This window comes from Petaurus breviceps, unplaced genomic scaffold (assembly GCF_028583685.1).
Source record: "Petaurus breviceps papuanus isolate PSGF00001 unplaced genomic scaffold, PetGlider_PUasm1.0 90823, whole genome shotgun sequence".
Lineage (NCBI taxonomy): Eukaryota > Metazoa > Chordata > Mammalia > Diprotodontia > Petauridae > Petaurus > Petaurus breviceps.
Window position 1 is genome coordinate 11,001,693 of NW_027187352.1, and position 25,543 is coordinate 11,027,235.

A 25,543-nucleotide genomic window follows, 5' to 3' on the forward strand; every position below is an offset into this window, starting at 1 on the left:
GGAGTATCTAGAGGAATGGAGAGGAGGATTTTTTTTTCTTTGTTTGTTTGGTTTTTTCCCCTTCTGCTTTATACTAAAGACACATGAGTAACAGCAGCTCCTAGAGACACCAGTGACAAGCACAATGTAAACAATGTCAAGGGGACTTGGCTTTTAGTTACAGCTTTGCTGCTAATTTGATGTGAGACCTTCTGCAAGTCACTTCCTGCCTCTGGGATCTGTTTTCATTTCTATGATGTAATGAATGCTGGTCTCTCAGACACCTTCTCTTGCTAGTATTCTAATGGTGGATAGCTGAGATTTAGATAGCGACCTCCAGAATCTCTTCTACCAGACCATACTGAACTTCATTTAAGGACTAAAATTAAAATATTATGCTGCCAAAGGTCCCTTCCAACTGTAGAATTTTATGTCTTTAGATTTTATTCACATATATATATGTGTGTGTATATATATATATTTATGTTTGTATATAGCATTCTATATCCTTAGGTTGTTTTTAATTCTAACATTCCATGTTCTAAGGTTCCTTTTAGCAGTGACATTAATTCTGCATGTAGTGCTTTAAGGTTTATGTAGCACTGTTCTCACAACAACCCTGTGTGACAGGTGATTAAAGCATTCTCATTCTCATTTAATAAGTGAGGAAACTGAGGTTCACTCAAGTTAAGTGACTTGCCCAGAATCATACAGTTAGAGTCATAAGATGTGATATAATACTCCTGACCATCAGTAAAGTGGCTTTTTTTTTACCCAGGCACAGTATGATGTCTCAAAAAACTGATCTTTCACTTACGTTCATTCACATGGTAAATGCTTTATTATGCATATGTATTATGTTTAAGTTTAGTTAAATTTTAATTTTTTTCTAGTATGTCGAATACAATGTTATGTTATGAGTAAGAATTCAATCAATATGTACTGTTGGATTTTTTTTCTTTTTAATTTATATACTCTGGTGAAATATTCTGTGTATACCCAAGATCATGATGTCTATATCTGAGGTTGTTCAATTAATGATCATTTGTTAAGTACTAGCTATATGTTTATTTAGTCAGGCTCTGTGCTAGGAATACATAGAAAGGCAAAATATGCATGACCTATGTCAAAAGGCTAGCCTTCTCCATGAGGTAGGGAGGAGAGGAAGGGAAGAAGGGAATTTGGAACTTAAAATTTGAAAAAAAAGAATGTTAAAATTATTTTTACATGTCATTGGGGAAAAATGAAATATTAAATAAAAAAATAAAGGCAACCCCCCCCCCCCAACAACCCACAAACCAACCCCTGCTTTCAAAGAGGTCCTTTAGAGTACAGTCTAGTAGGGGAGACATCTTGTGAATAACTGGGCACATTCACGATATACAAAATATTTATACCCAGTACTGGCTTATTACAATCCTGGGGAGGTTGATAGTAGGTTATCTCTTATACCTGCACTAAATACTGTATAACTACATAATAATATATATTGTATTAGTAACACAGCCAAGAAACTAATTTCAATTCAAAACTGATTTCAATGAACAGAACTAAGAAAACATTGTATACAGTAACAGCAATATTGTTTTAAGAATGACTTTGAGCGACTAAGCCATTTTGACTATTATAAATACCCAAATCAACGACAAAGGACCTAGCAAGGAAGAAGCTATCTGCATCCAGAGAAAGAACTGATAAATAGAATTATGCATAGAATGTTTTTACATATATATGTATATGTATGTGTGTATATATACCTATTTGTGTCAAATGATAGCTATCTCTAGAGTGGGAGGTGGGGAGAAGAGGGAAGAAAACAAAAGGAAAAAAAGAAATTTGCATGATAATAACTTGTGTATTTAGAGGGAATAGCAAGCTGTACATGGTAGATTTTTAGTTTTGTGTGCAATCATCTTTTTTTATTGTACTATGTTATGAAAATGCTTGTTTTGTACCATGAATCAAAAATAAAATAAATTTACAATACAACCCCCCCCCCCCAGATTTAGAGACATGAAAGGGGGTTGAAGTCAGTCAATTGTTAGACGGAATATATCTAGGCACAACGAAAAAGGCATATACATATATATATATATATACACACATATATGTACACACACATACATATATACATATAGGTGTATATATACATATGCATGTGTGTATTTATATATAAATTAATAGACACACATATACATATATATACATATGGGGAGAGAGAGATTAAGCAGTTTTTCTGTTAAAATTAAAGAGACAGAAGATTTTACTCTTGTCCCCACTGTGGAATGCTTTCACATCTCTAAAACTGACCTTGTAGCATCTGTATCTTTCTATTTTTTGGGTAGAGGCTATAGTGGGGGTGGTTTAAGGAATGGAAAGAGCTAAGTAGCAGCTGGAATCTGTAGATTTGGGGCATGAAAATACAGGTAAAAAGAACTTGCCTAGACCCTGGAGGGCATCATGTAAAGAGGCCTGTAGTGATGCTATTAATAATTGATGCTAAAAAACCCCAGTCAGGCACTTGGCACTGTCCTGTATTCTTCACACCCTACACACTATATTTCCCTAAGTGGATGAGTTTAGCAGTAAACATCAGCATGACCTTTTAGCCAGGCCCTGAATGCTCTCTCCACAGTGGTGGCTGCCTCCTCTCTAAAAATCCTTTCTAGTTGCCTGGAGAATAGTCCTTTACTCAAATAACTGAAGAAGAATATACTTAAGCACTACATTGATTTTCCATAGAATTTTATAAGTGCAGACATTCTCTTTCATTTCCTGACAAACTATCATATTCCCCAAAGTGTCCAATAAAAATCAGTAATTTGCACATCGCCAATGAAGTTTGTGACTGTTTATTGAAGTTAGATGCTAAGGCCAGTACCTTTTCCATCCATCCCCTCCCTCTTTCCATTTCTCAGGAAAGTTGAATAGAAAGAAGGGAGCCATTCTCACCTTTCAAGGCCCTTTCTAAGAATATTAAGTGGTTGCTACCCCTTCCTCAAATGTTAAATGGAAACTGGAAGATGCCAAGGCTGGTGGCTCAGAAGCCCATTTCTACCCTTTGGAAAGTTTGAACCCAGTCTGTTGAAATGAAACTGCTGAAGTGTAAATGTCACATGTTGAGTCCATGGGGTAGTTTATTTTTAAGTCCCCATTTGGTACTGGTGACATCGGGGCAGACATTCTTCCCCTCTTCCCTTGTGATGGGAACCTTAGGGGTAATTAATGAGAAAGCATTTTGAAGATGAATTGTATTACAGAGAACTGAGTGAATTTCCTTTAGGTTGCATCATAAGATAAGGAGAAATACAAAATGTGAACTCATCATTCTTAAGTGCTCAAGAACTCACACATCCCCCCTTTCCCCCGCCTTGGGAGTACAGGATTTCTCTATGCATGTGCCTTCAGGAGCTCAAGGGTCTATCTTCCTGGACCAAAGATTTCTTTCCGGTCGATCACAATCCAGCTCAACATGAGTGAGCGTAACACAGCGAAGATATTTAGACTCACCTGAAAGTAGACTCCCTTCCTGCTCCCCGGTGAAGACTAGGCAGAAGATTGGGCTGCAAAACTTGCAATACCGGTCTGGCAGACTCCAGTTGGGATCCGAGGTCCAGAGCAGAGGCGGGGAGCCCTTTAGAACCTCTGGGGATCTAATAGGAAGCATACAAACAGAAGCAGCGGCTCAGCGACCCAAGAAAAAGACCCAGACGGGGCGCTCCTGTCCCCAAATGTGGCCCACCCCGGCCCCCTGTGCACTGGGTAGGAGGTAGAGATGCTCTCACTGAGAGGCATTGGATTGTTTTCTTCCCCCCCCCCCCCTTTCTCTCTCCCTTTCCTTAGACCTGGCACAGGGGAGCGGGCTGGTGGCTCAGCCTGTTGTAATCGAACATGTGGGTTGCTGGTTGTTGCAATAATGTTGCAGCAGCCTCATCATTAAAAGAGCTTTCCCGATCCGTGGTAACAAGGAGCCAGCTCCCCTTTCCTCTGGCTTGGAGGCTGGGCTCTTGCCTCCGGCTGGGTTGTTGGGTCTAGCAGAAGCAAAGCCGCAGAGAGGGGGACCAGAGAGGGAGCTGGAAATGCCAATGAGTTTGGGGAGTTTTCTATTTGGAAGCAAGTTTGTTGCTGATCTTCTCTGGCAGCCTCCTCTGCTTCCAGATCACCTGGGTCCAGTGTGTCAGTCAGAGCCCTATTTCCAGTCTATCACTGCTATCCATCAGCACCTGTGCTCTCTCCTCACAATTTTAATGGTGGGACAGAGAACCCTCCCTGCCCTCCTTTTCCATTCCATTCTAATTAAATAAAGTGCTAGACCTGCAGCCAGGGTTTAAGTCCAACCTCAGACACTTATGAGCTGTGTGACTCTGGGCAATTCACTTAACCTCTATTTGCCTCAGTTTCCTCATCAGTAAAAATGGGGATAATAATACCACCTACCTCTTAGGGTTGTTGTGAGGATCAAATGAGATATTTGTAAAGTGCTTAGGAAACCTTAAGGCACCAGATAAACGCTAACTATTACTATTACTGTGACTGTTAGTTATTGTTATTATTATCATTATTGCTGTTGTTGCAAATTAGTCAGCCTGTCTCACATTGGGCCCATACTTGAAGTCCATTCAGTCTGATAGGAATTTCCAGAGAATCTGTTCTGCTAACTCTGGCTCTGAGAACCCAGGATCACTGCTGATGGGTTATTATAGAATGGACGTGATCCTGGATTCCCAAAGCCAATGCTGGCAGAACATTCACTCTGGGAGGTCTTACCAATCTGGAAAGTCTTCAAAAACAGACCCTGTGAAAGAAGGCTCTAGGGGATAGCAAACCTACTATTTATTTGTTGCTGAACTCATTCATTCAACAAATAAATTTTAATTACCTACCGTGTGATAAGTATTATGTAAAATAATATGAACTTCCATTTATACAGGATATCTCTAACATCTTGGGGCAGATTTAGGTTATCGAAGTTGAAAACTGCCACAAACTTTTGAAGCACCCTGTATAATACTTTAAATTCTACAAAGAACTTTCCTTCTGATCCTGTACAGTTGGTAATATTAATACTATTATTGCCATTTTAATGACAAGCTGAAGTGCAGAGAGGTTAATTTAAGGTCATACAATCAGCAAGTATTGTAAGCAAGATTTGAATTTGTGTCTCCTGAACACAAATTCAGGGTTCTATTACACTAAATTTCTGCTTCTCCAATCCACTAAGACAAGGTCCTTGCCTTCACTAAATCTAGAGTCTGGTAAGGAGAGAGGATATAACAACTGGCTATATACATACACACATACATAAATATACACATATGTGTGTATAATACAATATAGGTATAATGTAATATATAATAGCTCTTTATATATGCACACATATTTATTATGTTATTAAAAGTATACATAAAATACATATATATATATAGCACTATTATAATGTAATATTTTCTCTCTATATTTACAATGTTACATTATAATTGAGTTAAAAAGTCATGGAACAAAGTCATGTATGGAAACTGAGGAGTGTTTGAGTTGCACTTAAAGCAGCAGTTTTCAAAACTTTTGCTCTCAGAGCCCATTTACAATCTTATAAATTATTGATAATCCCATCCCTCAAGATTTTGGTTTATGTGGGTTGATATTATTTATCATATCTATTTTTTATTTACCATATTAGAAATATTTTAGTTTTATTATGAAAAGAGTTTTGACCTTAGGTACCCCCAAAAGAGTCTCCAAACCATGCTTTTGAGAACTGCTGCTTTAAAGACTGTATAGGAATTCTACATATGAAGAGGAGATAAAAGGGCATTCCAAATACAGGGACCAAAAACAAAAAACAAAACAAAACAAAAAAGGGGGTGGCTAGGTGGCACAGTGAATAGAGAACCAGCCCTGGAGTCAGGAGGACCTGAGTTCAAATCTGGCCTTAACACCAAAATCTAGCCATGTAACCTTGGGCAAGTCATTTTTTACCCTGCCTTCCCCATCCAAAAAAGCAAAAAAACAAAAAACAAAAAGACCCCCCAAATACAGGGACCAACCTGAAGCAAAGTCATGGAGAAGGAAGACTCCAGAGTGTTTGGGGGATAGTATCAGGATGGGCAGAGAATGGTCTGGTTTGGTTGGCATGCAGAATGAGCAGAATGGTGATAGAAGAGACTTGCTCTAGTCTAATCCTCTCATATTAAAGAAGAAGAAACAGGCCTAAGGAAGGTAAGTGACTTATTGAAGTTTCCATAGGTTAGAGACAGTATTTGAACCAAGGTCCTCTGAGTCCAGAGCTAGTGCTCTCTCCACTGACCCACAAATGATAAGGGCAGGTATATCACCTAATGAATTATAATCTCATCCGGTCTGTAGGTTCTAAACCAGAGGGAGGAGAAAATGAAAGAGAGCTTATTGCTACTGTTCCTACTCTCCAGTTCCAAATTATGCCTCCTCCTCCTAACAGGAAACTCGGGGTCTGCCTGTGCAATTACTTTGTGCTATTCTTTTGCTTTTTATCTTACCTAGAACGAAACCTCCAACTCATTTCCAGGTTACCAACTTCAAACCATACTGTCTCCACTCCAGACTTTGTTCCAACCACTTTTGCCATTAGTTATTTTTCCTCACTAGGATGCAAATTCCATGAGTTGAGGGACTGTCTTGTGTAAGGGTAGAGTCAAAACTATCCTACCCCATTTTAGGCTTTAATAGGGGAGAAAACTACTCGATCATTCAATCTTAGACTTTAGACAAAGCATGACACTTAAATCTTTCTCAACTTCCAATCTATGGGTGGGGAGCATACTGGTGGGGGCTCAAGAAGTAACATTAGAGAATTTCTCCCAACTACTCAGGCGTACCCCTTAGGGAGTACATAGCTCTTCTCTGGAAACAAAGGCTCATGTATAACTATGAGAGTTGGGATAAGGATCATCAGAGCTTAAAAGGGCTCTATTTGTTTGCATGTATTTATATTCCCAGCATTTAGTGCAATGTCTAGCACTTGACTGAATGTATGTTTCTGTTTATTGCTTTCTTTCCTAAAATTGCCTAGGTCATGGGCTCCCTTTTATAGGTGAGGGGAGATTAGGGGTGGCAGAAGAAACTGGCTGGTTGGCTGCCCTGTCAGCACATAGGAAGGCTGCTGGGATCCTGGGTGAAGGAGGCATTATCTCCAAAGAAGTTAATCTCTGACAGGTTTCCAAACCTTTCTAAGGGCCCCCTTGAGAAAGGCTGAGTGAAAAGTCAAATACTCTTTCAAATGTAAAATCAGGCGAATGAATTGGCCAAAAGAATCTATTAAGAGTGGATTTGCACACATACAAAATATCTCCCACAAATCTCAGTATGGGAGAGGGAATGAAAGATCTCATTAAAAGCCGGGAGGTGCTTGAATCTTAGATATTGGCTCAGGCTTGTGAGGGGAGGGTGTGTATATGGCTGTGGATGCATTGGTCTGTACCTTAGTGGTGGAATACGGCAGAAAGAACCCAAGAGTTAAAATTAAAAAACTTGAGTTCCAACTCTACTGCTCCCTCCATACTAACTTACGTCAGGGACGTCATCTCTGGCTTCCATTTGCTCATCTGGAATCTTCCTCTCAAGGTCGTGCATTGAAAATTGCTTTTTAACCAGAAAGTGCTATAAAAACTGCTGATGCTTTTGTTATTATTAACAATAATAATAATTGTGTTCTTATATTTTTCAATGGAATTTAGATAGAAATAGTTGGCAGACAAGTCAGTTTCTATTCTTTTATATTTAATTTTCTGTGGGCTCTTGCACAGGTGCATAAATAGCTGCTTTTTGTAATTAGCAACAACATTCCTCCTCTGATGGAATTCCCCTCACCCCACTCTCACTGAGCCCACCTATTTAGATTGGTTCTCCATCTCCATCCCAATAGGAATCAGGCCTATTGGGCTCCCTCCACCAGCCTTCCTGCCAATGTAGGGGCTTTGAGTACCCCTCTACAGGGGAGAAGATAGGAGAGATCATTTTCCAGCAAAAGGGTTTTACTATCTGCCTTGCCACTAAATTTTTCCCTAGATTTTTTTCTCTAAGCAATGCCATCTGACCTGCCAATGCACCCTAAGGAGCCCTGTTTTTGGTTGTCTGCCCTATAGCTCCAGGCTAATATCAGGGGTCCTTCTATATGCCTTGCAGCTGAACTTTTCCATATATGTTGTCTCCCCAACACAGAACATGAGAACAGAGGTTGTCTTGTTTTTATCAATTTATATCCTTAGCACTTAACATTATGCTTGCCATATTATAAGAACTTAATACTTTTCATCCATCCATTCATCCACCCATTCATTCATTCCCTCATTCATTCATTCATTTCTAGTACCCCTTCTTGCCATATACAGGTGAAGGCATTACCACTGGAGCACAAACTCCAATAAATCCCATAAAGCTAGAAAGGCTCAGAGTCTGGGCCTGAAAACAGACTTGCATATAATGTATCATTTGGAGACCAACCTAGCTAAGTGCACTGAGGTTTATTCCTTGGAGGGGGTAACTTTTTGAAATATTGAAGTAAGATATCACTGACCCTCTCTTTAGGACAATTTTCTGAAACACCCAGAGCACTTTGTTTGGATCATAAAATACAACTGAAGACAACTTTTCTAATAGGAAATAAAAGAATGAAATATGATATAATGATATAAAATGTCAGGTGCCTCCAAAGTTACCACGAGGAAGCCAACCTGTAATAGTTGGAATTCCAGAATAACCTTGGACCCAATTTCCTTTGGGGCTAAGACTTTTATACTTCAAGCAGGCAAAGATAAAAGTACTTTGCCCCTCCTTGAGCATCCAAAGCTCAGGGGATGGATGGACTACCCAATCTCCTAGAACAATTGCCTCTGAGATCAGACTGTTCTTAGTGGATGCCCTTCCCTTTCCCATTGGACTTTCCTTTGCTTTGATGTGCCACCCACCCTAGCAAACTATTTGCGACCCATATTCAACAACAGCAACAACAAATCCTAGTAGCAGCTTTGCTGAAGAAAAGTCAGAAATTGTTTTTTGCTTTAATCCTTGGGTAACCATTGATCTAGATCTGGAAGGGAACTTAAAAGTCTTTTAATCTAATCTCATTTCACAAGGAGATGAAGCGACTGGTACAAGATCTTTCTACAAATTAGACCTATGTAGATACCTTGCTTGGGTGTAGAGATGACACTAATAACATGACCCTGGATGAGTCACTTAACCTCTAATAACTCTAAGTTTTCTCATCTGTAAATGAGGGTGATAAATACTTTTGCTATTTTCAGATTTACTGACATTAGAAATTTCATTTAAAAATTTCATAGGAATTTGAAAGTATAAATTGAGTTGTATTCCCTAGTGCTCTGTAAGAATGTGAAGTTATTATTATTATGTTTATTGTTTTCAATGTTTATGGTTCACAGACTGATTCTATCTTCTATACATGGTACACTTGTGAACTGCTCTTCTGGGTTCCCATCTTTGTTCTTTTCTTTTTTTTGGGGGGGGGGAAGGTAAGTTAATTGGGGTTAAGTGACTTGCCCAAGGTCACACAGTTAGTATGTGTGTCAAGTGTCTGAGGTTGGATTTGAACTCCTGACTCCAGGGCCAGTGCTCTATTCACTGAGCCACCTAGCTGCCCCTCATCTCTCTCTTTCGACTTCCCTCAGCTAGCCCCAGTACAGCCTGTAGATCCATAGCAACTCTTTAATCAACCTTTGTATCCTGGTCCACAACATCTTGTTGTGACAAAGTCAGTCTATGAATAATGCTGTCATCCAGTACCTTAACTAGGCACTGGTGGATTGAGCACTGGACTTGGAATCAGGAAGACTCACCTTCATGAGTTCAAATCTGGCCTCAGATACTTACTAGCTCTGTAGACATGGGGAAGTCACTTAACCCCGTTTGCCTCAGTTTCCTCATCCTTAAAATGAGATGGAGAAGGAAATGGCAAACCACTACAATATCTTTGCCAAGAAAACCCCAAAATGGGGCAACAAAGAGTTGATTCAACAACAACAACAATGTATTATTACTCTGGGAGGGTCTGCATATGAGAGGCAATGGACAAGGGTGGACCCTGGAAAGGTAATTTTCACAGTAATAGGACCCTGAGCATGCTGGCCTGGGACCAGACAAGTCATTGGGTGTAATGGGAGGTGATAATGACAGCTCAGGACTTCCAGGTATAAAGTGTTCCAAAGAATTCATGAGAGAGATGGGTAACTACTGAGTAGGGATTCAAGGAAGGTGTCATTGAGAATGTGGCATTGAACCTGGGCCTTGAAGGGTGGGTAGGAATTAGAAAAATGGAACCAAGCAAAGGAAAAGCAAAAGCAAAAACATACTGGTAGAAAAGGGGGACCATGTGAGATAATGCTAAGTAGTTCATTTTAGCTGAAGTCTAAAGATAGAGATTTTGGAGTCATGTATAGAGAGGTGATTGTTGAGATCTGGAGAGTGGATTAGATCACTGAGGAAGAGAGTACAAAGAAAAAAGATGGCCAACTACAATTGTCTGAGAAATATACAAGTTTACTCATCATGATGCCAGCTTGTCAAAAATGATAGGAAATTGGAGTGGCTAGGTGGCTCAGTGAATATAACATCAGCCCTGGAGTCAGGAGGACCTGAGTTCAAATCTGGCCTCAGACACTTAACACAAAACTAGCTGTGTGACCTTGGGCAAGTCAGTTAACCCCAATTGCCCTACTTCCCCCCTCTAAAAAGCAAAAAAATAAAAATGATAGGAAATATAATGGAGAAGATTTATATTAGAGTCAAGGTTTGATAACTCCTAGTTGTGTGATCTTAGAAAAATCACTTATTTTCTCTGTGTGTCAATCTCTTTATCTATAAAATGGGGATACAGGGCAGCTAGGTGCTGTAGTGCATAGAGTACTGGCCCTGAAATAGGGAGGACCTGAGTTCAAATCCAGCTTCAGACACCTGACACTTAACTAGCTGTGTGACATTGGGCAAATCATTTAACCCCACTTGCTTTGCCTTCCCCCTCCAAAATAAAATATAAAAACCATAAAATGAGGGTAGTTTTTATCTCAAAGGGGACTTGTGGGGAAACTCTGCAGTGGAAATGCAACCTACTGTTATAACAAGGAAACAGAACTGGGTTCTATAATTCTAGACAGGCAAATAGTCAATTATCATCACATTTGAGGAAGGAAGGAAATGAAAGATCATTCTAGGGAGTGACTGAGTGAGGTGACCTGGACTTGAGGGAGGTCTTTGGTGGAGTACTGTAAGATAGTATTTCTCGAGGGCAGCAGTCCCAGGCACACGTTCCAGGGATCCCTGAAGACTCCTGAGATGCTTCCAGGAGGTCCATGAGGTCAAAATAGTTTTCATAATAATACTAGAACATTTTAGTTTTGAATGTGGTAAATATCCAAATATACAACCCATATAATAAACAAAAGTTATATTTTGGGGCGTATCCTCAATTTTTTCAGAGTTTAAAGGGGTGTTAGGACAAAAAAAATTTCTCTAGGACAAGATGAGTCATGGGAAAACAATGAAGCATGACTGGAATGCAGCATGATATATTGGAAAGAACACTCCCCGTTGGAATCAGAAGAAAACTTGGGTTAGAGTTTAAGTTCTACCATTAAAGAGCTGTGTGACTTGGAGTGAGTTACAGAACCTATCTGGGCCTCTGTTTCCTTCTCTGTAAAATGAGAGGGGACTAGGTGATAACTAATGTCCCTACCAGCTCTACAAGTCTCTGAGTCTGTGACTGGGAAAGGAGGAAAAGTCTATTAATTCATTGAGCAGCTCGTGAATATTTTTTGGTCTTTTTGTAGGGGGAGGGCACTGCAATTGGGGTTAAGGGACTTGCCCAAGGTCACACGGCTTGTAAGTGTTAAGTGTCTGAGGCTGGATTTGAACTCAGGTCCTCCTAACTCCAGGGCCAGTGCTCTATTCACTGTGCTACCTAGCCACCCCTGAAATTTTTTTTAAGGGGATTGGGTCAGCCAGATTTCCTTTAGTTGCTTCCTGCCAACACATTGCTCTTATTTTCCCCAAAGCAATGAAGTTTCATTTTTATTCCAGAACTTAAAAAAAAGGGCAACGTGGCCAATTCTAAAAGCTCCTGCAGAAATGAAGGAAAGGCACATAGAAGGCCAGGAGCCATTATTCTTTTCTTGATTAATTGGAAAGGGATCAGAACCAGGAAAAACATAGAAAGGGACAAGGAATAATTTTGACTCCTGCTATCTGATAAAACCCCTTCTTTTGGGGCCAATTCCTTTTTTGTTTTTGAGAAGGGGGTTTATATAGTGCTGAGATCCCTGATGCTCTCTCTCTGCATTCCATGTCATTGGCAGCAAGACACATGTGGTCAATTTTCATCTGTTAGTCCTGGCAACGGAGGTGAAACTCCAAAGAGAAGTTCACCACCTTGAAACCAGCTGTAAGCCTGGTTCTTCTTATTTCACTTTGACATACTGGATGAAGGGACATGTCAAAAACAATAATCACTTCTGTCACCTACAAAACATGTAACCTAGTTCTCTAATTGTCCCTCCCCAAGCTAAGCAGAGGTGATGAATCATCCATTTAAGACAATTGTGATTTTATTTTAAATTACCTTGGACACTGAGAAAGATAAAAAAACAAAACCTGAACAAACAACTTTGGTTTTATATCATTTGTAATGGTTTTACTCTACAATTAATCTCTCTCTGGGACTCTTTTTTCTTAAAGGAGAAAGCTATATAAAATATAAAATGAAAGAATTATACAAAATGATCATAGGGTTTAGGGCTGATGTAGGATCATAGAAGTTATCTAGTCCAAACCCCTCATTTTAGGGCTAAGGAAACTGAAGTCCCAAGTCATAAAACTTCTAAGTGCCTCATTTTCCTCATCTGTGAACTGGAGAAAATACTAGCTCCTACCTTTCAAGGTTGTGAGAATCAGATGAGTTCATATTTGTAAAATGCTTTACAAACCTTAGAGTACTACATAAATGCTAACTACTCTTCTTACTACTGTTGTCGTTGGCCAAAGTCACACCAGTAATAAGTGGGAGATAGATCTGGGAAATAAACCAAGGTTCTTCGAATCCAAATCCATGATGCTTTCCACTATGCAACCCTGCCCCTTGGACCCCCTCCAGCGTGTACATTCTATGTTTTGCATCCAAACATTTCATGTTCAAAGCTCCCTTCAACCTTCAACACTAAGAACCTTTCCTATTCTAACATTTTATGTTCTAATATTCCATGTTCAAAGGTTTCTTTTCAGTGTTAACATTGTATGTTTTATGATTCTTAAGTGAAAACAGAAACCGAAGGAGACTTCAAATCTACATCAGACAATGTATGGCCACTTACTGAACTCGAGCTATTGATCTGTGCCTTTTCACTGTTGAAAGAGAATTGGGGGCGGGGAGGAGTTAGAGGGCATGGGAGAGACATATTGTAACAGGAACAAGGGATGTGCCACGTATGTCTGAACTTGTTTTGGCCTCAGGGTTGAGCAACACAAGCGGGACTTTTGACTCGTGTGTCAATATGCATCATGGTTTTAAAGAAAGTACTTGAAAGGCTGCCCTGTGAAAGAGAGACCAGACTTGTTTTGTTTGGTCCCACAGGAGAGAACTAGGAGCCTGAGATGGAATCTGCACAGTGGTAAATTTAGGATTGACAGAAGAGAAAAACTTTTACCAAGGAGGACTATCCCCAGATGGTCTGGGCTGCTTCCTGAGGCTAGACCCATAGATCGGATGACCTCCTGTCTGGGCTGGTCAAGATGGCTTTGGAGGTCTCATCTAACTGAGATACTGTGGTTCTGTGATGAGGAGCACTGCAGATAGTAATTGTTTACATTTATATAATATCTTAACAGTTTGAAAGCTCTTTTGTTGGATTTTCTCAACAATCCTATGAGATAAATAGTATATATTATCACCATTTCACAGATTAAGAAGCTTGTCCAAAGTCACTCTTCTAGCAAGAGTAAGAGCCAATCAAAACTCAAATCCAGATTTGTTTGGGCGACTCCCAATATCATTCTCTTTTATTTTTGTCTCTGAGCTATAAATTGCCTGAGTTTAAAACGCTGACTATTCTAATGGAAAGTGTTCTGGGTTCTAGTCCCAGCTTTGCAAAGGACCAGCTATGGGACATTAGGTAAACCACTTTAATGCATCTGTCTTGAATCTTTATCTGTAAAATGGAATAAATATAAATAGAGAGATGGTTAGATGGATGCACAATTAATTATATGAACTGGGTAGTTCAGCAGATGGAACATTACACTTGGAGTCTGGAAAACCTGAGTTCAAGTCCTTCCTCAGACATTAGCTGAGTGACTATGGGTTAGTCACTTAACCTCTCTAACTCTCAGTTTCTGTACTTGTAAAATAGGTATAATAATAGTACTTACTTCACAGGATTGGTATGAGATATTTGTAAGTACTTTACAAACCTTACGGCACGATATAAATGTTAGCTGTCATAATAATAATAGTACTAATGATTATATATACACATATATATCCTTATTCCTTAAAGTCTTTACGTAACTATAAATGGAGTAATAGACATGAAAACCCTTGAAAAATGCTAGACAAATATAATGATTAAATAATTTGCAAAGTAAATGGAGAACCAAAGTGATAACTGGAAACTAGAAAGAAATTGGATGAGTGTAGATTTTGAAGAACTCTACTAACAGGTAGGAAAGGAAAAGATGATGTACTGCTCAAATCAGAGAGTGATGTTTGTGTCACCTGTAATGGGATTGTGTCCAGGAGGCAAACGTGCTTGAAGTCGGATTGTTCCTCTAAGGTTAGTGACTGCAATTCAGATTGCTACCACCAGATGGAGCAATGTTTTGTTAGGTTAGAATAACCTTGTAGTGAGTTGCTTTCTGAAGCTGACTTTTGAGATCTCGGGGTCTTTCAGCGAAAATGAATTCTATTCGAATATGATTCTATGAAACAAGTGTACAATATATGATATGGAGCAAAAATGATATTATTAAGTCTAAGAAACATCCTCAGGTCAGCAACAATATCTACTTTGAACATACAAAGCAATATCTATGAAAATTTTAGAATTCAATGGAATAGAACAGAAAAGAAAAAATAGGGGCATGCTGAAGTTGGGAGGGGCCGTAGAGATGTCCTAATCTCCATGCTGTAACTGGGACACAGTGACCATACCTTTGTATCAGGATACAGAGATCTGGAGGGTGAAAAATTCAACAATATGCTCTTTCAGAATGTCTTTCTTCTGCTCAATCGAATTTCCCTAAATTACTTATGATATTATTTTCACATCATGAATTACAAAGTTGAATTAAAGACATTTTGGGGGTGCTGTTTTCTCCGGTCTCTGAAAAATGGCTTGTTGGAGCCACGCTTAGTCCAACTCCATCATTTCATAGGTGAGAAAGCTGAAACTCACAGAAGTTCCTTAAAGTTTCCCAAAGTCATGTAGAATTAGAGGTAGATCCAGGCTGTCTGATTCTAGGCCAGTCTCCTCTTTCCTTTATTCCATTTAGAAACACAAGGCAGTTTAATAAAAGGAGAAACTTTCTAATGTCAATAAAAAATAAGCCTTGCATTCTGGGAATTCAAGTTGTCATTACTTGTAACCTGATGCTTGAGCAATAGTGTGGGAGAGTGGAAAGCACATGCTGACAGTTACTACATGACCCTACCCAAGTCATGTGCTATTGGGAATTTTTTATTCTTGCTCATGAAATGATCTTGGAGATCATCTAGTCCAACACAGACATTTTACGATGAGGAAAATGAGGCCCAGAGGGGGGAAGTGACTTAGCCAAAGGCAAGTTAAATGGTGCAGTGGATGGAATCAGGAAGAACTGAGTTCAGACATAACCACAGATACTAGCTGTGTGACCCAGGGCAAGTCTTCATTTAACCACTTACTTTCCTTATAAATACAGAATGAGGATCATGGCAGCACTTATTTCTTAGGGCTGTTGTGAAGACTAAATGAAGCAGTATTTATAAAGTGCTTAGCACAGTATCTGGTACATAGTGGGTATAGCGAATGCTTGTTTCCTTTCTTCTTTCCAAAGTCCTGAAGCCAATGTCAGAACCAGAATTCAAACCCTGGTCTTTGTATTCCAAATATGTGTGTGTGTGTGTGTGTGTGTGTGTGTGTGTGTGTGTGTGTGTGTGAATGTCAACAGTAACCATTTCTCTTTGGAACAGCAACCCTGATGGTCTTCCCCTCCCAGCTTGATTTTTTTCCTTTTTTTTTCTAATTAAAGGGGCCATCCCTTGACTTACTTCTTAAAGAAACCTATTCACTGAATGGGGATTACCTCACTCAAAGTGGGAACCTGAAAAGGCCTTATTCTAAAAGGGCCAGGGTCTCCCATTGCATCCTGGGCTATATACAGTCATTCTGATGAATATCTGGCTGGCCATTGGACCCAGATGGCTCTGGAGGAGAAAGTGAGGCTGGTGACCTTGCACAGCCCTCCCTCTCTCAAATTAAAGTAAACTGTAAGTCATGTCATCATTTCCCTGATGTCATGGTCCTCTTCAAAAACGAAGGAAAGACATAACCTATGACTAGACTGGGCTCCTTGAATGGGGACCCAGCCAAGTGGGTAACTCATCTCATCCTCTCCCTCTCCTTTTCTCCAAAAGAAGGTAAATTTGATGGCCAGAAGCTGGCCAGTTAACTTGGGGTATATTGACTAGGTTTCTCCCCTCCCCTCCTTTCTCCTTCCCTCCCCTCCCCTCCCTCCTTCCTCTCCACTCCCCTCCCTCCTTTCCCTTCCTTCCTCTTCCCTTCCCTCCCCTTCCCTCATAAATTGGACCATAATAGGTCCCAGGGGCCCAAGCTCCACTTTATGGCTATATTTTGGGCCCTCCTGTCTTAAAGTGAATGTCAAAGGTATTTGTTTCTCTTCTGAATAGCAAGTTTGATTTTTTTTTTCCTTTTTTTCCTAATTAAAGGGGCCATCCCTTGACTCACTTCTTAAAGAGTCCTATTCACTGAATGGATATTACCTCACTCTAATTGAGTATGTGAAAAGGCCTTAGCCTAAAAGGGCCAGAGTCTCCCATTGTATCTTGGGTCATCTCCAGTCATCCTGATGAATATCTAGTCACTGGGATTCAGATGGCTCTGGAGGAGAAAGTGAGGCTGGTGACCTTGCTCAGCCCTCCCTCACTCAAATCAAAGTCAACTGCAAGTCATGTCATCATTTCCCTGATGCCATGGTCTTTGAGAACAAAGGAAAAACATAGCAACAATGGGTATTATATACTAACTCACTAGACTGTTGTGAAGACAATATTATAAAAGCTTAAAATGTTCACAAATTTGAGCTCTTTTAAGACACCTAATACAAAGACTCCAGAATCTGGAGGCTAAATGAGGACATGTTTCAACCATGTAAAATCTGGCTTCAAAGACAAGTGGTTCAGAACACTCATATATGAACAGCCAACACCCATTTGTTCCTCAAGGAATCTCAGGGAGGGAACAAAAAAAGCATTTCTCTTAGCTAAAAAGGCTGCTTAATCATAAGGAAGCCCAGAAGAACATAAAGGAAAATGAAAGAAATTATTTTCCCTTTCTACAAAGTGAGAATTTTTAAATCATAAAAGACATGCTTAACTATTAATAGGTAGGGCTAATGTAGTGGCAAGATTGCTGGCTTGGAGATAGGATACCCTGGGATCTATTTCTGGCTCTACAAAAAATGAATCACATCACTTTGGTCCAGTCATTTCCTTTCTTTGGCCTCATCTTTCCTCTTGTTAATCAGACATCCTACTACATTTTGGGACAGTTTTCAGCATAATTCTTTTTTTTTAACATATGTTGTCCTGGTTTTATCATCTGGGGTCAAACAAACATGTCTAATTTCTCGTAGATGACAAATTTTTCTTAGAAAGTACTTATAATATCAGCCTGTACAAAGTCTTACTCAGAAGCCTCATTGTATGGAGGTGACCCTAGGTTCTTGAAAGCTAAGGCAGCAGAGCACAAAGGCTGGTAGGCTCTACCATATTGGAAGGGCTTCAAGAATTATCCTAGCAATGGATTATGACTGCTTTCTGAGGACTAGGTTTACCACCTATGAGGGTGCTTATCAATAGTAGAATGGATACTTGGTGATGGAACCTGTAGTCATGGTAACCCATGATACAATGACAAATACATAAGGACCTCTAGTCCTCTGTGTCTCCATTCTGTTTTGGAAGTGATGCTTGGCAGAACAGGGGTAAGGTGGAAAATGTGCTAAGAATCACTCAGATTATCTTTAAATCCAGACTTAGGTGTTGCAGGGGTGAGGGGCCTCTGGCCTTGAGGTCACATTTGGACCCCTAGGTCCTCAAGTCCAGCACTTTGAATCCAAATTTCACAGTTAATATTATTACTAATAATATTAGTTATTAATATTCATTCACTTAATAATTAAGTTTGGATTCAGTCAAGGACTGTACATGAAGACCTAGAGAGCCACATGTGGCCTCAGGGTCACAGATTCCCCACCTCTTTTGGATTCTGACCCAGTGGCCAATAAAGTAGACATACTACTAGAAAAACTAAGTCATATTAGTTTGGGCGTTCCCAAATTAAACGGAGCAAGCAGGTAAGAAGAAACTGCTACTTAATGGAAGGCTAGCTCATAGGTTTCCCTTAGAGAAAGTAAAGGATTGGTGGAGTTAATTTTATTTTGCCCAAGAGTAATTTGGAATTTGGTCCTCTCTTTTGTCAGGGTTTGTGATAAGCAGTGAGGCACAAGATCAGCATGAAAGTAATTGCAACCTAAGTACAAACATAAGTATCAGGGGATAAGGTAACAGGCAATTGTGAGAACTTGAGATCCTCCAAAGTAAATCAACACACATTTTCATCCTACATCGATTCAATTCCTCCTTAGCCACCTTGCTCAGTTCTTACTGCCAGGCTTGCCAAAAATTATCCCTTTGCACACTATTATTGAATATTGCCTGGTGTTAGTGCAGTGTGCCCTGGGGGTGTTACCTCTCTATACTCCTCTCTTGCAGGTTTGCCATGTAAATACCCAGAGGAAAGACTCTTCATGGTTCAAAGATAAGCTCTAAGTCTGTACTCCTAAAATACTATTTCAGGAGTACCCACCAGTGTGATTACCTTTAGTAGTCAGCCAGAAGACACAAATGGCTCAGAGCAAAGGCATTTACTCAGATGGAATAGTAGAAAAAGTAGCTACAAAAAATTCTCCCACAAAACCAGAGCACATTCTACCACAAATATATATAACATCCGTGGGAAAAGTGAACGGAAACTTTTTCACACTGATTGTGAAACACATAGGGAAAATTTGTGAGCGAGGCAACTCATGTCTCTAGTACTGGAGACCTTCAGTGTGGCAAAAACAATAATAATACTAGTAATTGACATTTATGTAGTGCTTTTAAGACTTCCAGAACGTTTTATGTATCTGCTTTAGTCTTTACCCTATGAACTAGGTGCTACTATTATCCTCATTTTTACATATGAGTAAAGACTCTCTTGCAAGTGAGTCTTCTGGGTTCCTTGGGTCTGTTCCTATCCACAGTTCAAATCTTAACTGTTAAGGTTAGTTCTTTCTTGAATTCAGATCTGTCTCTCCTCTGCTGCCCAAAGTCTTACTCCTTAACATAGTACCTCTGTTCAGTATCTCCTTTGTGTTTTTGCATCTGTCTGGACAGTGTCTCTGCTACCATGTCTTCTGTTGGACTAGTGGGTTTGTTGTTAGATGTCATGGCTTATGGGGTCAGTATAAGGAAAAAAAATATTCTTCTTTACTACTACCTAGTGATAACTCAGGGGTCATGCTATTCAGACTGCTCAATGCCTTTAAACACCTTGTCTCATGTCTGAAAGGCTCATCTCTTAAGGATCCCTAGATTATAGCCAATCTTCCTAGTCAATAGCCATCTCTCCTTCCAATTCAATCAGAAAACTTTGTCACACTATTTGTAAAGCGATAACAGGTTGTAGACATAATTTATACTTTTGTCATATTAATATCTTGTTCCCTCTGTTGTCTGTCCCTTACTTTATTCAATAACATCAATTTGATGTGGGAAAGTCCTAAGTAGGGCAGAGGAGAGAGGAGAAAACATGTATATACACACACACACATACAGACATAGTCACACACACCCTAATTGTATACAAAACCAATACAAGGTAACCTTGGTGGTAAGGTCCTTTCCAATTAGCTAATATGATAACTTAATGTGTTCTAATGGTTGTTTAACTGAGCATAATATTTTGCTTTTTTCCTCTTCCTCCAAGAGATGAGCCCCACTACATTCATTACTGTGTAATCTTGAACAAGTGACCTTGTTTCTTCAGGCCTGTTCCCTCATCTGGAAAATCAGGAGGATGATCTCTGAAGTTTCTTCCACTGCTAACAGTCAGTGAGGGGACTGGATGGGAAGACCCTGGCCTGAAATGAAGAATCCCAACTGGAGTTCGGGGTGGGGAGATGAGGCTGCAGAATGTAGGTTAAGACTTGGAGCCTCCCAGACAAGTCTAGACATTCCCGCACAGGCTCTGACAATCTACAGATTCTGCAGAGAGATAATTACTCCTGGCTGAATCACAGCATACAGAATGTGAGAACAGGCAACGGTCCTTGGACAGCGTCTAACCCCACCAGCTCATCACAGATGAGAAAATGGAAGCCTGGAGAGAAGAAGAAGCTTGTGTAGCTAGTAACTGGTGGAGTTTAGCGGAGCCCTGGCCTTGTATCTCTGGGGTCAGAAGAAGCCTTGAGCTCTTCTCAATTTCTTATTCCCAGATTCTGCTCCTCAGGCCTTAGAATGTAAGAACCCATGGATTCTAGGCTCCACACTTAGCTTTTTCCCCTCTTCTGCCTTGGAGAGGGACCTTCTCACCAAGAAGTTGGTTTGATTTAAGCAATTGCTACTAAGATGTGATGAAGAAAGAGGAATAGATTGATTCTCATGCTTTTCATTTATGCTTTAAGCTCTCACATACATTAAGTAAGGTGACCCTTCTTGCACTTCCGATAGGTTGGCTAGGCAGGCAATCTTCTCTCTAGCTGTTTGTTTTACAGATGTGGAAACTCAGGCTGAGTTTTGCAAAAGGCTGAGAGGAGAGCTCAGACTATGAAAAAAACTCAGGTTTTCTTGTCATTCATTCATTCAATCAACAAACATTTATTAATTACTTATATTGAGCAGAGTCTTGTGTTATATCAATCATGTGTTAGCATTAATATAAATTTTGATAACATGATGAATCTGTCTTTTTGGAGGTTACAGTTTAGTGGGAGAAAAGACATAAGCACACATAACTATAGTGCACAGTAGCACATAAAAAGTACCTTAGCTAATAACAAAACTAAGTGCCTCATGAGGCTGCTAGGGTCCAGATCATTAGTGATCAGAGAAAACTGCGTGGAGGAGGTGTAGTCTCTGAGTTGGACTTTAAAGTATATATAGGAAAGGAAGGGCAGGAATGCATCAAATGAAGAGAGAAAGAGAGGGCATGGTAGGTATAGGGAATAGTATGGACAAAGGCACAGAGGTAGGAGACTGAATACTGGGGCAGTTGGGACAGACGTGAGATAATTCTGGGAAGGTGTGTCAGTGCCAAATTATGGGGGGCTTTGAATTCTGGGTAAAGAGGTTTAAACTTTACTTAGCAGGAAATAGGAAATTACTGAAGTTTTTGTGAACAGAGGGATTACATGGCCATTTCTTGTCTAATGCTCTTTCTGCTTAGAATTGAAAGGGACTCTGCAAGTCTAGTCTGGCTTCCTGATCTCATGTGTAAGCTGACTGAAACTCTAGAGAAGGAAATTGATTTTTTTAAGGTCACAAGGTAGTAAGTGGCAGAGACTGGGTCAGTCAATCAATAAGCATTCATTAGGATTTGAATCTAGGACCTCTAGCTACAAATCATAGGGTCCTCCATCTAGAGATGGAATACAGCTCCATCCCTCAGTCCACTCCATCAGGATCTGAGTGCCTTCCTAATAGATTATAAACTCCATGTGGGCAGGGATCATTTGTTGTCTGAACTTTATATCTGTCAGCACCTAGCACAGAACTATGTACACAGTAGACATTTAACAAAACATTTGTTGAATTAATGAATGAATTGTTTCTGGTTCTTTCTTCCCTACCATTTATTCTAGCTGGAAGTAACTCACTTTCCTCAAATTAATAGTATGATGTAAAGAGGACTGGTTTTGGACTGAAAATCAGTTCTTTTTTTTTTTGGAGGGGGGAAATAGGGGTTGAGTGACTTGACCAAGGTCATATGGTTAGTAAGTGATAAGTATCTGAGACTAGATTTAAACTTAGGGCCTCCCGACTCCAGGGCCGGTGCTCTATTCACTGTGCCACCTAGTCACCCCCTGAAAATCAAGTCTGATACTAGCAGTGTGACCATGGGCAACTGAGTCACTTAGCCTCTTTGAGTCTCAAGGTCCTCTTCAGGAGTCTTAGCCTTAACAAGTAATGTATTTTAAATACATGTACACTTTTTCAATATGAGCATATACAGTACCATAGTTAATATAGATTAATGATAAGCAAATTAATGGATTATGCTGTGCTGACATTTTGGTTCCCCACATAATTGTTATTTTAACTGTCCTCATTAGACAGAGTACACACCGCATTGTGGGTTAGCAGAAAAAGTACTGAACTGAGAGGCAGGAGATGTCTTGTATAGAAACAAGCTATGTGATGCTGAGTGGGTCACTGGCCCTTTCCCCTTCTTTATCTATAAAATAAAAGAAAGCGGCTGGATGAGATGGCTTACAAAATCCTTTCTAGACCTATTTTCTAGTGATTAACTGATTTCTAAGGTTCTTTCTCATTTAAACACTCTAAGTTCCCTGTTCTGACATTCCCTTTCAGTTCCAACAGTCTCTGTTCTATATTCTTTGACCAAAATTCTAGCCCACTTTCTCTTGCACTCTGCATATACATTCAGGAGAGTGGGCCCTTTGGGGGGACATTTGTACCAACTCTTTTTACTATACCATACTAGTCAATCCTCCTTTCTAAAAGCTAATTATCTGAATGCCTAACTGATATCAACTGATAATCAAAAGGAAAAAATAAGTTTTAGTTGCATATCCACTTTGTCGGCCACTGGACCAGGATCTAACCATTAGAGTAACAGCACCTTAGCCTGGATTTATAGATAATCTGAAAACAGTGTGATTCTTAACACTTTTCCCCCTCCCACCCTTACTTCTATTCTGCTAAGCATCACTTCCCATTTCTTGTAGGGTTATACTCTTCTATTTCATCAGGCACCCAGGCTCCTTTTTTCTTGTGATTAGCAGTTGATATCAGCCAACCAGATAGCTTTTAGAAAGGGGGATTTACTAAGATGGTATAGTAAAAAAAAGAATTGGTACAGATATCTCCCCCCAGACAAGGGCACACTCTCCTGCCAGTACAGGAGGTCAAGAGAAAGTGGGCTAGAATCTTAGTCAAAGATTTGAGAATTGGAAGGCACCTTAGTCATCTATCTAGTCTAAACTCCTGTAGGGAGCACGTGTCTTTTATGAGAAACTTGATAAAGGCCTGTTCAGGCCTGTATGGATCTACATGAAGAATTCTAGGGACAGAAAATTCACTTCTTCCTAAGGTAGTCTGTTTCAACAATAATTTGGAAAGATGAGATTTAATATCTTTTGACTCCAAGTAGAATATTATTTCCCTCATATACACTGAAAGTCAGATGACCAGAGTTTTACCTTCCTTTGTATACCCAATGTGTATCAGTGGTGCATTGTAAGTACTTAATACTTCTTTGGTTGATTTAATTGAGCTAACATCTCATTGAGAATACTAACCAGCTTGTGACCTTGAGCAATTTAACATCTCTGAGCCGGTTTCCTCCCCTATAGATTAAGGAGAATTACCCCAATGGCCTCTAAGACTTTCCTTACACTGTAGTGCTCTTTTTTTGCTTACAGTGCATGGAGCTTGGAAGCTGTTATTTTTCTCAGCTTTCATTGCCTTCATATTTCTCTTTATCAAAAGGAGACATCAAAGATGCATCCATCAAAGGTCCTAACTAGGAGGGAAGGAAAGGTGGTTTAGTCACGTAAAGCACTGAAATTTTCCTTGATATATTATGAAGACTTAGGAAAATCTCAAAGGCATCCTCATTCATGAAATTTCCAAGTTGTCACATCTGGAAGCTTGCCAGAAACCTGTCACAACCCACCTTTCACATGAACAAGTGATGAAAGGGGAAAGGACTTTAAATAAAAAACAATGGCTTTCTGAAGATGTGCTGTTTTGTAGTATAAACTGCTAGTCATAAAATGAAAGAATTTCTGAGTTAGATTGGATCCCAGAGGTCCTCTAACATAGTCCTATACGTGAATAAAAGAGCAGGGATACTCTCTACCCAATCTCAGCCAGATTTCCATTTAGATTTTGCTTAACTACCTCCAGCAGATGGGAGCTTACGATCTACCTTCCTTTTTCGGGTAGATCAGTGACAAAGTAGATATAGTTCAAGACCTGGATTCAGGAAGATTTGAGATTTAATTTTGCTTACTAGTTATGTGACTCTAGGCAAGTGTCACTTACACTTCCTCAGTTTCCTCATCTGTAGAATGAGGATAATAGGACCTACTTCACTGGACTATTTGTGAGGATTAAATGTAATAATATACTTGGAAAATCTTTAAAAACTACATAAATGTTAGCTATTATTCCTGAGGCAGGCCACATCATTGTTGGATATATCTGATAGTAAGGTAGCTATTTCTTGTGCTGAATAGAAATCTGTATCCCTATATCTTTTCCTTCACTCTCTGGGATGAATTATAGTGAGTCTAATAACTAACTCTTCTTACTAAGAGCCCTTTGAATATTTAAAGAGCATGTCTACCCTATCTTTGCTCTTTTCTAAGATAAACACTCTCTGCCGCCATTCCTTCAGTGTTTATTTCTCTTCCTGGTAATACAGATTAATTTTCCGGAGACCCAAATGATGTGCCTTTGATTTCAAGAAACATTAATAGATTTGTAGAATTTTGGAGTTGGAAGTCCAACCCAAATGAAGTATGAATCTGCCATATATCATCCCTGATAAATGATCAAGTCCCAACTTGAATGTGCCCATTAATAGAGAAATCATAACCTTACATTCCAGCAATGGATCCAAGGAATGAAGGTCTTTCCGAACTGAGGTCTCTTCTCAGGAGATTTATTAGGTTTATCTCAGGAGCTGGCAAACTATGCATGGCCCAAGGACCAAATCCAGCCTTGTATGGCATGATTTTTACACAGCTAAATACAGTAAAAGTTTCTTGAGGCAGCTAGGTGGTACAGTGTATGCACCAGGCCTGGAGTGAGGAAGACCTGAGTTCAAATCCGACCCTCAGACATGTGTGTCCTTGGGCAAATCACTTCTTTTTGCCTTAGTTTCTTCAACTGTAAAGTGAGGATAATAATAGCTACCTCCCAAGGTTGTTGCTTTTAGCATAGTGAGTGGAATATAGTAGGTGTTGTGAAATTCTAGCTGTCATCATCATTATCAGTATTTAAAAACGTAATAAA

At 39.6% G+C, this 25,543-nt stretch overlaps 1 protein-coding gene and 1 long non-coding RNA gene across 3 annotated transcripts in view; one reads left to right on the top strand and one right to left on the bottom strand.

Moving 5' to 3' along the window:
- Positions 1-25,543, bottom strand: part of TENM4 (teneurin transmembrane protein 4) — a 1,707,472-nt gene that overhangs the window by 1,266,794 nt on the left and 415,135 nt on the right. The window contains exon 3 of the mRNA XM_069070949.1: positions 3,490-3,632. The gene's annotated coding sequence lies outside the window, so the exon portion shown is untranslated. The remainder of the gene's footprint in view (positions 1-3,489; positions 3,633-25,543) is intronic.
- LOC138148316 (uncharacterized) overlaps positions 3,618-25,543 on the top strand; it is a 58,851-nt gene continuing 36,925 nt past the window's right edge. Inside the window, exon 1 of one of the 2 annotated variants that reach the window (XR_011165022.1) lies at positions 3,618-3,748. This is a non-coding gene — a long non-coding RNA (uncharacterized lncRNA). The remainder of the gene's footprint in view (positions 3,749-25,543) is intronic. The other variant, XR_011165021.1, reaches the window with a different exon arrangement.